Source organism: Embiotoca jacksoni, unplaced genomic scaffold, assembly GCF_022577435.1.
Source record: "Embiotoca jacksoni isolate LCO1_2020_lvr unplaced genomic scaffold, fEmbJac1.0.p SCAF_5, whole genome shotgun sequence".
Taxonomy (NCBI): domain Eukaryota; kingdom Metazoa; phylum Chordata; class Actinopteri; family Embiotocidae; genus Embiotoca; species Embiotoca jacksoni.
The window spans coordinates 2701888-2712875 of NW_027185403.1; the positions used below are offsets into that span (position 1 = coordinate 2701888).

Sequence of the window (10988 nt, forward strand, 5' to 3'; positions counted from 1 at the left end):
CCACGTCATCGAACTGTTGAAAATATGCACATTTCCTGAAATGTCAGACTTTTGCTTTTTACAGCGTGAAAAGTATTTTTTTTTTTAAGATGGACCAGAATTAAACTCTTCGCTCTTGAGCAGAACTCTGACCGGAGGTGCGGGTAGCCTTGAATGCACTTGCCTACTGTTAGTTTTTGACCCCTGAAATCCAGCTCAATGCCGTTCAGCTAACAGGCGAGAATGCTAATCTCTCAGCTGCTCAGTCTCATGCTCAACGACACACACACACACACACACACACACACACACACACACACACACACACACACACACACACACACACACACACACACACAGCACACAGAGGCCCAGACAGTGGTTCAAACAGTGCAGTTGTGTAAGCCTTCGGAGCGCAGGTTATGTGACTCTACATCTTGCTGCAATCAGCGCATAAATGTTTCATCTTCATGTCAGTCTTCCCATCTCTTCTGCTCTTCCTGTCTTGCTTGTATCTACTTATTTCTTCTCATAATCTCTTCCTTTACAGTTCAACAAAGATCCTCAGTTACTTCAATTCAGTGCCGTCTGAGGCTCGGCCTCCACCAGCTCCAAGGACACCCAGCGAAAAGTAACTTCCATTTAACGCAGTGTTTATTAATCCACGCTGAAATTAAAACATTTACATTACTTTTCTCTTTTACCATGTGGTAATTTACAGCTTCTACGAAGGTGCAAGGTAAGAAACTTAACTTCCTGGATTTATACAATAGCTCACGTTTACTGTCACTGAATCATGTGGGCAAAAGGGACTGTCCTGAAAAATTAGGCCACAAAAGAGCCCATGTTTTCAGTTCTTAATGTCCTGTTGCGTCCTACAATATTTAACTTGTGATTGTTCATTGTTTGGTATGCATATTTCTTTGGGATATCGGAGTCACAAATAGAAATGCTTTTCCTGTATCACTTCCTCGAGTGCAGTTGAGAATGCAACAAACCAGCCAGTGGGAGGAGGTTTCTTAATAATCTGTTTTTATTAAATTTATCAAATCTTTAATGGAATTTTGTACTTAAAGACAATAAATTGTAATCATGAGGTGACTTACCTCATGACCCATTTATAGTAACATATCAAATGGACCTGAACATTTTTGTATTCGGGGACATTGCTGCAATTAGTTGAGATTAGAAGTGAGCAATCGTTGTAGAGTTGACTTGGCCTACATCCTGCTGAGAGTGTAAGACTGCTGTCCACCTTCACAGAGGCTGTTTTCTGAGGGTCTTTAAAGAATAAATATGGTATTTTTATGTTCCCTCTGATATCTATTTCTTTAAGCTACAGTGGGAAAACTTAGTGTTTGTCCTCAACAACTATCATTCAGGTGGCACTAAGTCCTTAATACCATACCTGTATAGTAAAGCTGCTCGGTGGTTAAATTTAAATCACTGTGAGGGCCACTTGGCCACAGCTAAAGTTTATATCATTCCGTTGTGGTTCTCACTAACACGGTCAATAAATTACCAGAGCCTTTATAAAACAATGTAGTACATTTAATAGTATGTTCTCTTGAAGTGAAAGCTGTTTAATTTATAAAACTGCCTTTGTTTGTGTAGGTTGTTTCTGGTCAATACACTGTTCACTGTGAGCTCTGGCTGAGGAAGCAACATCAGGGGATATAAAGTCCTATTGACGATGACACATCTGTAAGCAAGTTAGGCTGTGGAAATTGTGAACAGATTTTGTTCGACCTCGGCTGCTAACTTTGGCTCTGACTTGAATTATTTTATGCCAAAAAGGACAGAATTTAGGAAAGCTTTCGAGCATTCTTTTAATTTGTCTAATCTGTTCAGTAAAAATAATGTTGGGATTGGACAGAATTTCTGGCAAATAAATTTTTGTATAAATAAATAAATTTATTTATTTTTTAAACCTTAAAAACTTTAAGATTCTGAACACTCGGAAGAATCTGCGTTTTCCTGCATTCTAATCCCCCATTTATACACAATGCCTGGTTCAACTTTACACTGCGGATTGTAAACAGGGAACCATAAAGATGAGATGCGGAGAGAGAATAGAAAACATGCTGCATCACTCAAATTTGAAACCACAAATTCACAATTACAGAGGTAACCTCTGCCCACAGGGCGACCAAAACCCAGCATCCCACTCACCCCCCTCCCCCCTCCACACACACACACACACACACACACACACACACACACACACACACACACACACACACACACACACACACACACATGCAGTATAGATGTCTTTCAGCTGCCTGTAAAGCTTCAGTAAAAACTGGGAGGCACAAAAACATCCTAATTTAATTTCTATAAACTCATTTCAAAAGCAGCTTCAGATAGATTTATCTTGCGCTGATACTGTACGTTAACCAAGAGAAAACTTTTGTCTGGCGACTCAAGTTTACCTTTTTGCACGACAAAGGAAAACTTTACTTTCTAATAGGTACATAATGTCATTTTGTTCCCTCTGTCCTCTTCATGCTCCCCTGCCCTCTCCCTCACACCTCCCCTCACCCCCCTCTAATCTGTTTCCTTCCCTTAACCATGTTTCCCCTCCTTTTTTCTTCCTCATTCATGCCCCTTAGTTCCTTTTTTCCTTCCTCCCTACTTCCCTTCTGCCTCTTTTATCATCCATTCTTATCTCCCCCCTCCCCCCTCACTCCCCAAGTCCTGGGGCCCCCTTTTTCTCTCCTCCACCCTCTCTCTCTTCTTACTCTCCATCTCCCTCCTCTATTTTCCCTTACCCCTCGCCTTCTGTCCCTCTCTGCTGCTTGCCCTGGTTTCATTGACAGACTGCAGGCAGAGAGGGGGAGGAAATGCTGTGGCATTGTACAGCAAACATCCCTAATAGGCTAATCTAATCTCATCTCTTTGCGGTCTATGGCCCTGTGTTTACTTTCGGCCCCGTGTCTACATGCTGGCTCTGCCTCGCCTGACTGAATGTAGCTTTGTTCCCACTAAAAACTCATCGTCGGTGTGATCTCAGGAACGGGCGCCAACTCCACAACTGTCTGCTCGCGAAGCCTGCAGGCAGGTGATCGTTCTCATCTATGCACAGCTTGTGGAGCTGTTGTTGATCTTATATATTGCTTAGCTTCATCGGAAAAAAAACAAAACACAGTGGCGTGCAAAGCACAGAAGTTGCTGCTCCACAGCTGACCCTGATGACTAACCTGCCTGTGGAATTGTACAATTAAATACTCAAATTGAAATACTGAATTATACTCCACTGACAACATGGTCGTATCCTTAAATAACCAGGAGCTGAATCACTCAGGCGGGTGCAAGAATACGGGAAAAGAACCGAATAACGATTCAGTTCACCGACGAGCTAAAGCACATTCGTGAAGTAAAGTTCACCCGAGGACGAGCGTTTGTACATATTTCAAAGAGAGACCAAAATGAGAGATGAGAAGGTGATGTGGCAGAGGATGCAACAGTCAAAAAAAACATTTACAAAATTAATTTTACAGCACAAACTTTGGGAAGACTTTTCTTCTCAAAGTTCGTGCGGGTGGATCATAACACCATCTGCAGTGATTTATCCTCCTGCCTTCAGGATATTTTGGACTTTAACGCTCCATATCTGTGGAAATCAGTGCTTCTGTTACTCACCCCTGACAGCTGTGGACATTAAGACCATCTCCAGCAACAGGTAGATCCAGAGAAGCTCCATGTTCCTTAAATGAGGAAGATAAATGCTCAGCCTCTTTGATCTGAAAGAAAATGAAATAACAAAAAAAACAAAAAAACAAAAAAACAATAGATATGAGAATGCTTTTTAAAGTATATCAAGTAAGAAGATACCGAGTGATTATTTCTCAGTTTTTTTGGGGTTACACTCCATACAGGAATCATTCCCTATCAGCATTACTGTCTTGTCTCTGTGCCCACATTCATTACTTTACCATCGGATTGGCTCCTTCGATGTGTTGTATAGCAGTCAGTGCAACGAAATTCACACATAACATCTATATGGAACCCTGCCTTGAATTTTAGAAAAGTAGGAATAACTTGATAATGCTGGACTGTCTTATAAGGATCCAAGCGCTCACTTCCAAAATGTTTCACCTTAATCTCTTCTTTTGAGCGAGATGCGTCTTCTCGTTTATTGATCTAGCCCATGGCAGTCAGAACAAAGTGAGGTGTTCGTCATTGACCAGACACAAGTATAAATCTGTCTGAGGATTTTCTGCAAGTCGGAGTGTTTTTCCTTGCAGATTTATTCTGTCCACCTGTCCATATGTCTCTCCTTACAGTGGTTTTAATCATTCTGCCACATAAATTCTTCCCAAAATCTTATCATATCTTATTTCAATATTTCACATGTTGCACCTTTGATCACTATCTGTCATCCTCAGCGTCTCAGCTCACTACAAGCTGCTACACACTTTAAAGTGCAGGATAACTGATTTGGCAGTATGTGACGATCACATTTTTCCAACTAAGCAGCGTAAAGCCACATTTTATTCGCATAAAATAGTTTGCTGATGCTACTGTGATGGTGAAATAAATATCTATTTCCTAAATTCCTAACAAGCATTTTAAAAAGGAGTTGAAAGTAGCTGGAAATGAAAGATTAAGTTTCTTGAAATAGGAGGAAAGCCCTCCAGAGGATCCCAGATAGGAGCTTTAATGTGTTTCCAAACATTAATTCACTCAGCTACATGCTGATATCTAGAATAAACTCGGATATACTTAACACAAAGCCTGCTCCTCTGCAGTCACACACACGAAGGTACATCAATATTCCGTTATTAAACCATAATGTACTGTGTGAATATGCTTTTTTTTAAAGTTGTTGGTCAAAAATGTGTAAGTGCTGCCACAGGTTACAACTCTTCTCAAAGACACGGACTTTCTGATCTGAAAGTCACCACTTCTGTAGATTAACACTGTTGAAAATGAATGAAGAGCACGACATAAAGAGACCAAATTAAACTTTAAAACTTTGTAGAAATGAAATAGAAGAAAGAAATGAAATAAAAAGGAAACTTGGGAGATGAATAAAAGCTTACTGTAAACTCACCACAAAGTGTGACAGACAAACATTTAGACCCCGCGGGTGTATTTTACCGATATTACAGTGATTTGGGCTAATAAGTAAAGTCAGACTTACTGTACAGTTTCCAGCAGTGATGAGATGTCCTCAGTATGTTACCTGCATGTACACCATGCCGTTATTCCGCAAAACAAAGTTCGTCACCTTCTTTCCAGTGACTTTTAAGATTTCGAAAACTTATTCCGTGATTCAAACCGACAACAATTGACACGCCACTGTCAACTGAAAGCACAGGAGGAAGGCTGCACCTAAGCTTGCGAAAAAAATATGAGAATAAACGTAGGAAAAATATCAAATACATGAGCTAGGTCAAACACGTGAGCGCTCCAAATGTGTCTGTAGTATTTCTGAATGACAGTCCGCATGAACCGCTCGAACAGCAGCAAGGGGACCGGGAAAAGAAAAGAAGGACAGAGAGAAAGAAAACTCTTATCTACATTCTCGCCTCTTTACGTAACTATTCAGATATGTGTCTATAAAATAATTTAAAAAAAAATCCTCACTTCTATATCCCCATTGCCTCCAGCAGCGGTTCACCGTCTAAAGCTCAGCCGCAGGCGAGAAAACAAACTGTCGACTGACTGTCCCAGCACGTAACTTTCAGCCAATCAGAACACAGGCCAATCAGGGAGCGGACCAATCAGAGAGCAGGAACGTGCAGGACAAATTTGGAGAGGTTCAGAATGGAGGGGAGGGGGTCATAACTCAAATTATCATAATCAATCATTTGTTAGACACGGAAGAGGTGCAGAAAAAAATGACGTGCGCTTTACACCAAGAGACTTGAAGAGGATTATTATTCAAAATCAAAATTAGTTAGCCTATCAATTTTATTTATTATTATTATTTATCGTCGTTGCGGCAGGATGCGTAATAGTAGTGATAAGAGTACGGAGAAGTAGTAAATTAGTAGTTATATAATATAGCCTACGTTTTCTTTAAAAGAAAAGTATTGTTTGTATTGTATTGTATTATATATATATTTATTTTATTTTATTTTATTTTATTTTTTATTTTTTTTTTATTTTTTTAAACTCTATTCAATAAACCTATGGAGCATCTACAGTCATGCGTTTCTCAACAGCTTGCTCCAAGAAACATTATGGCCCTACACTGACACCTCGTGGCATTTAGACTTTATCACAGCAATATGATTAAAAAAAAATAAAAAATTGTACAGGCTGCTGTGTGCGGCAAAAAAAAAAAAAAAAAGTTTGTTTTCTGAAGATGTCTTTTGGTGTTGATAAGAAATATATGAGATGAATAGGTTAACAAATAACCCTTTTTAAATAATGAAAATATCACACGTGGGAAAAACAAGTCTGTTTAAAATATATGGATATTGTCAAGCAATTGACAAGTTGAAGCTGTTCTGTTACAGTAAATTGGCCTGCAGACTTTGCATCATGCCTCCTTGTCAGTGGAGCTCCAAACAGGTACGAATACTCTTCCCCAGCTGAAAAGTAGTTCACTGATGTCAACACCTGCTCTGATCACTCAATATCACCTTTGTCATTATCTGAGGCCCTTTGGGTAAGCTTGCATTAGTGCATATAATTCAATAACAATAACTTGTCAAATAATATGAGCCTCATAAAGATAAGAGAATAGTTTTATAACCCTTATAATCAAATGATATTATATTTCAAAGTAATTTCCCTTTATGTCCGGTTAACAATATCACCACAGCAACTAAGATAATGATAGACAGTGTGCATATATATATATATATGGATTATATAGTATATTATCATTAAAATGATAATGACATATACATCACCACTACTATGTTCTATTGTATTGTATTGTATTGTATTGTATTCTACATTTTAAAGCTACAGTGCCATCTCCTGGTGATACAAGAAAAAGCACATCAACCTTGTCCTGCAGAGGTGATCATTCACAGGATTTTCTAGAAATTGATAGGAAGCAATACTGTCACAACCCCAGGATCTGCTATTTATGTGGCTGTTGAACATGCCATTAGTACATACACACCTCAAATACACACACGAGGGGATTAGAAGAACACCCAGTCTTTTTAGTTTTTTTTTTGTTAAGTATTAATTTTGTTGATAGTTTTCTTTCTTTTATTTTAGTTTTGTTGGGTTAATTTTTAATTCACACACAGAGATATTTGGTTTTGATGTACTTTCAGAGGGATTAAAACTCACGTCTTCAAATTATAATTTCCGTCCCCACTGGAACATCTTGTGTTGCAAAACATCCAGCAGAAAGCAGGAAACAGAGTTCAGACAGAGTCCGGCGCTGCATTTGTGCAAAAGAGGAGGTGGAGGCAAACTGTTGTTTTGTTCTGACGAGGATTCATGTCTTTTACAGTTGCAAGTGGAAAGAGTCAAACAAACTGTTTTCTGCTGCAACAGGTGAATCGTACCTGACTGCAGGTCATTGAAGCAATGGTCGGTTGAATTAGCTTAACAGGAAAACAGGCTTCCTCTTTAAGGTAAGAACTGATTGTTTGAATCCCACCTTGCATTGTTGACAGTGTGAGCTTGTGGTTACCAGACAATTTTATTATTATTTATTTTTTTTTTTAACCTATGTTTGAGAAGTTTAATAAATGCTAGGAGTGTGACTTTAACAAATAAATATTTGGAGGTTTTACTTTTTACTTGAGAATCCTTTATTTTGAAATCCGGAAGTACAGACAACTGTTGTCATCGTACTTAATTTTTTTTTGCGATTCAAGCTCCTAACCATTTTTTTTTTCTCTTTTTTTTCTTTTTTTTAACAAGTTGTGCAAATTGCCTGAAACGAAGCTCCACCAAACACAATAGATTTGCTAACTGTAACCGCCCAGAGAAGTCAGGTACGTTAAGTTTATAATGTTCATTAGTCGTTTGGTGTTATCATGCTGATATTGCACCGAGTATCGGTGTTTTAAGCTTCCTGCGGTCGGCACGATCTAATTAGCTCAGACAGAACACGCTGTATCCTCGATTTGATGTCCGAGATACAAAAAGTAATACTTGATTTGCACCTTTTGTCTCATCCTTCCTGGTCGGCCCTTTGCTCAAAATACATTTAATGATTGGGGCTTGAGGGGCCTCATAGGAGGCTAGAAGAGAAACTAATGGAGGAGGGAGGGGGGGGGGGTGTCCTCTGGGGTCAGGGGAGGGTCAAGGACAAAGGCTTCAGGGCCCAAAGGGCACTTTGTGCTACTCCCTTAAAATCAAGGAACATGTCTGATAGTCAGTGCTGATAGAGTAAGCCTGCTTGTAATGATGATGCAATCTAAACATTTTTGTTTTGACTTTCAAATGATCAACCTTCACTTGACCTCACAAAGAACAATGCAAAAGTGCTTTCTAACAACTAAAAAAAAAAAATTACCATTCAGTGAGCTCTTGCTGTAGATTTTGTGTTGCTTATGTGGAAGACCACATCAAAGTGAGACAAATTTAACCCAGTGGTATCAGTTGTCCCTTCTTTATCTTTATGAAGGCAAGAGTGTGGATCAAACATTATCCAAATTGTTACAAAATGTATTATCTGTGTGATGTTCCCAGATTTGTAAAAGCATGTTTAAACAAGCTTTTGGCTGATGGTCAAGGTTTCCACAGGAATCATCAGAGATAACTTCTGCTCTCCTAAATACACTTAATGCCTCCAGAACAAATTTTAAAATATTGCGGTTCCAGCTGGTGTTTGACCTCTAAACAACCCCGGCTTTATCCAAAATGAACTGAAGGACATTTTGGAACATCCAGTACTTTCTGTCAGGCATTTAATGCAACCATCTCACAGCAATCATTTAACCGTAAAACACGGCGGGGTATTGTCTATGGATGTGTTCCAGTTCTATGGCTTCGACCGCTATGTTTTATTCTAACATCAGGAGTGGGCCAAACTCCCCAGAGTTTCTGAAAGGGTCTGAGCAGCTCGGGGAAAAAAGCAATCTGCAGATTTCTAAAGAGCAAATCTGAAAGTCTTGAAGACCTTTTAATGCTACCTGGCGATACCATAAATTTGAGACAAATTCAAACTCCAGAGAAATACAATAAAACAGGCCAATGATCCTGTGTCAGAGTTGATTTAAACACTGAGAGTTACAAACTGCAATTGGGAATGATGGGAAAAAGAAAAACTGTAATTTGGGCAAACAACAAGTAAATAAATCACTGCTGCCAAAAGGTCCCTGTTTAAAACTGCTAACAGTTTATCTTTGGGTAATACAAGACAATGTGGTTCAAGCAGATACACTATATTGTATGTGTCTAACTATGTACCTTAAAACCATGCGAGTTAAATACTTTTCTTAACCTTGTGTGTTGGTTCATATATAAAGTTATGGGGACATGTTTGGGGCAAAAATCAGGAGTGAAGAAGTGATTTCTTTTGCACTTACAAGTACTTTTGTAAGCAATTTATATTTCACAGTATGCTAATAGTTTTCTAATCCTTTCAGCTCTTATGTCAGACCTCAGACTTAATAGATACGACACAGTGAAGCATCTGTGTTGGCTGACCAGAAAACATTACTAGTATTACATTGTGACACTTTTTTTTTTTTCAAATGATGTTCCCAGTGCTCCTGGTCATGTGCCGTTATTTCAGTTAGTATTAGCAACAAATATGATTACATACCCAGACACGGACCTTATAGGTTTGGTGACCTGTCACCTGACAGTACAAACACGGTCTGTTGCTGCTTTGATAAAGTACACTGTTGAACTCCAATTCACAGAGTTGAAATCCACTGGAATTTAGGGCATTAACGTTTAGCTCCATGTTTTCACCACTAGATGGTAGCAGAGGATTATATCAAGGGAACAGTGACACACACACACACACACACACACACACACACACACACACACACACACACACATGTGCAGTCTTTTATGTTTTAAACACAGCTATAAATGAAAAAACTTGCTTTTTTTTTTTCTTAAATCTTCATGACAGATGGTGGGAATATGGTTGAGTTTGCTTCATTGAAATCCATGCACTGTGACAGGCAGTAGGCTGGAACCTTTTCTGGTACAGACTACTGTGTGCGTATAAATTTGTGTGCAACACTGCGTGTCCCCCCCCCCTTTTTATTCCATGATTTATTCACATGTACATATCCGAGTGTGTATTTTTGGAGTGTACCGTGTTTCAGTAACACCTTCTCTAGTTCTAAGGAGCCTCAAATGCATAATATATACTACAGCTGCGTAGTTGACTGAACGTACTGCGTGTTAACATACAATTACCGAGTTGAATGGCGACTGTTACTGAACATAAATGACCTTCGCAAACTCTTGCTTTCAGTTTTATTTTCGATCGTTTACCTCGCTGCTCTCTGCCTCGAAGAGACTGGTCACCACAACTCAGAGGTCCATTTGTTTTCTGTAAGGAGAGAGACCAAGAGAAGTGGTCAGCCAGCAGTGATGTTGGCTGCTAGTTTGTTTGAGAGGAGAGCTTGATCATAACTCGGTGTGTGTTGAACATCAGCTGTCAGTATCAGATTACGTACTAATGTTTCTCTATGTACTGACTATCACTATAACACCTCCCAAGGAGCAGCTGTGAATTGGTCATTTTGAATTATTATCAACTTTGTCTTTTTGTGAAGGGATGAGGAGTTTATTGGAACTGTGAAGTCATTTCAGGATTGATCGTTTTCCTACGCGTTCAACACCAAACAGCAGGGGTGTCAGACTCATTTTAGTTAAGGGGCCACATACTGCCCACTTTGATCTCAAGTGGGCCAGACCAGTAAAATCACAGCATAATAACGCATACATAACGACAATATCTCTCTATGTTTAAATCATTGGTGAAGGTTTTTGGATGATAAACCCTATTTTAAGGTCTTTCTACAATAGGATCTGGCCCGCAGGCCGTATGTTTGACACCCCTGCCATACAGCCATCACTGCTTTGGGGGGGGAAGCTGGAGGGAGCTG

At 39.3% G+C, this 10988-nt stretch overlaps 1 pseudogene; it reads right to left on the reverse strand.

The window, feature by feature from the left end:
• The window catches only part of LOC138211677 (fibroblast growth factor receptor-like 1), a 66842-nt pseudogene extending 61246 nt beyond the window's left edge, over positions 1-5596 (reverse strand).
• Between the last annotated feature and the right edge of the window lie 5392 nt (positions 5597-10988).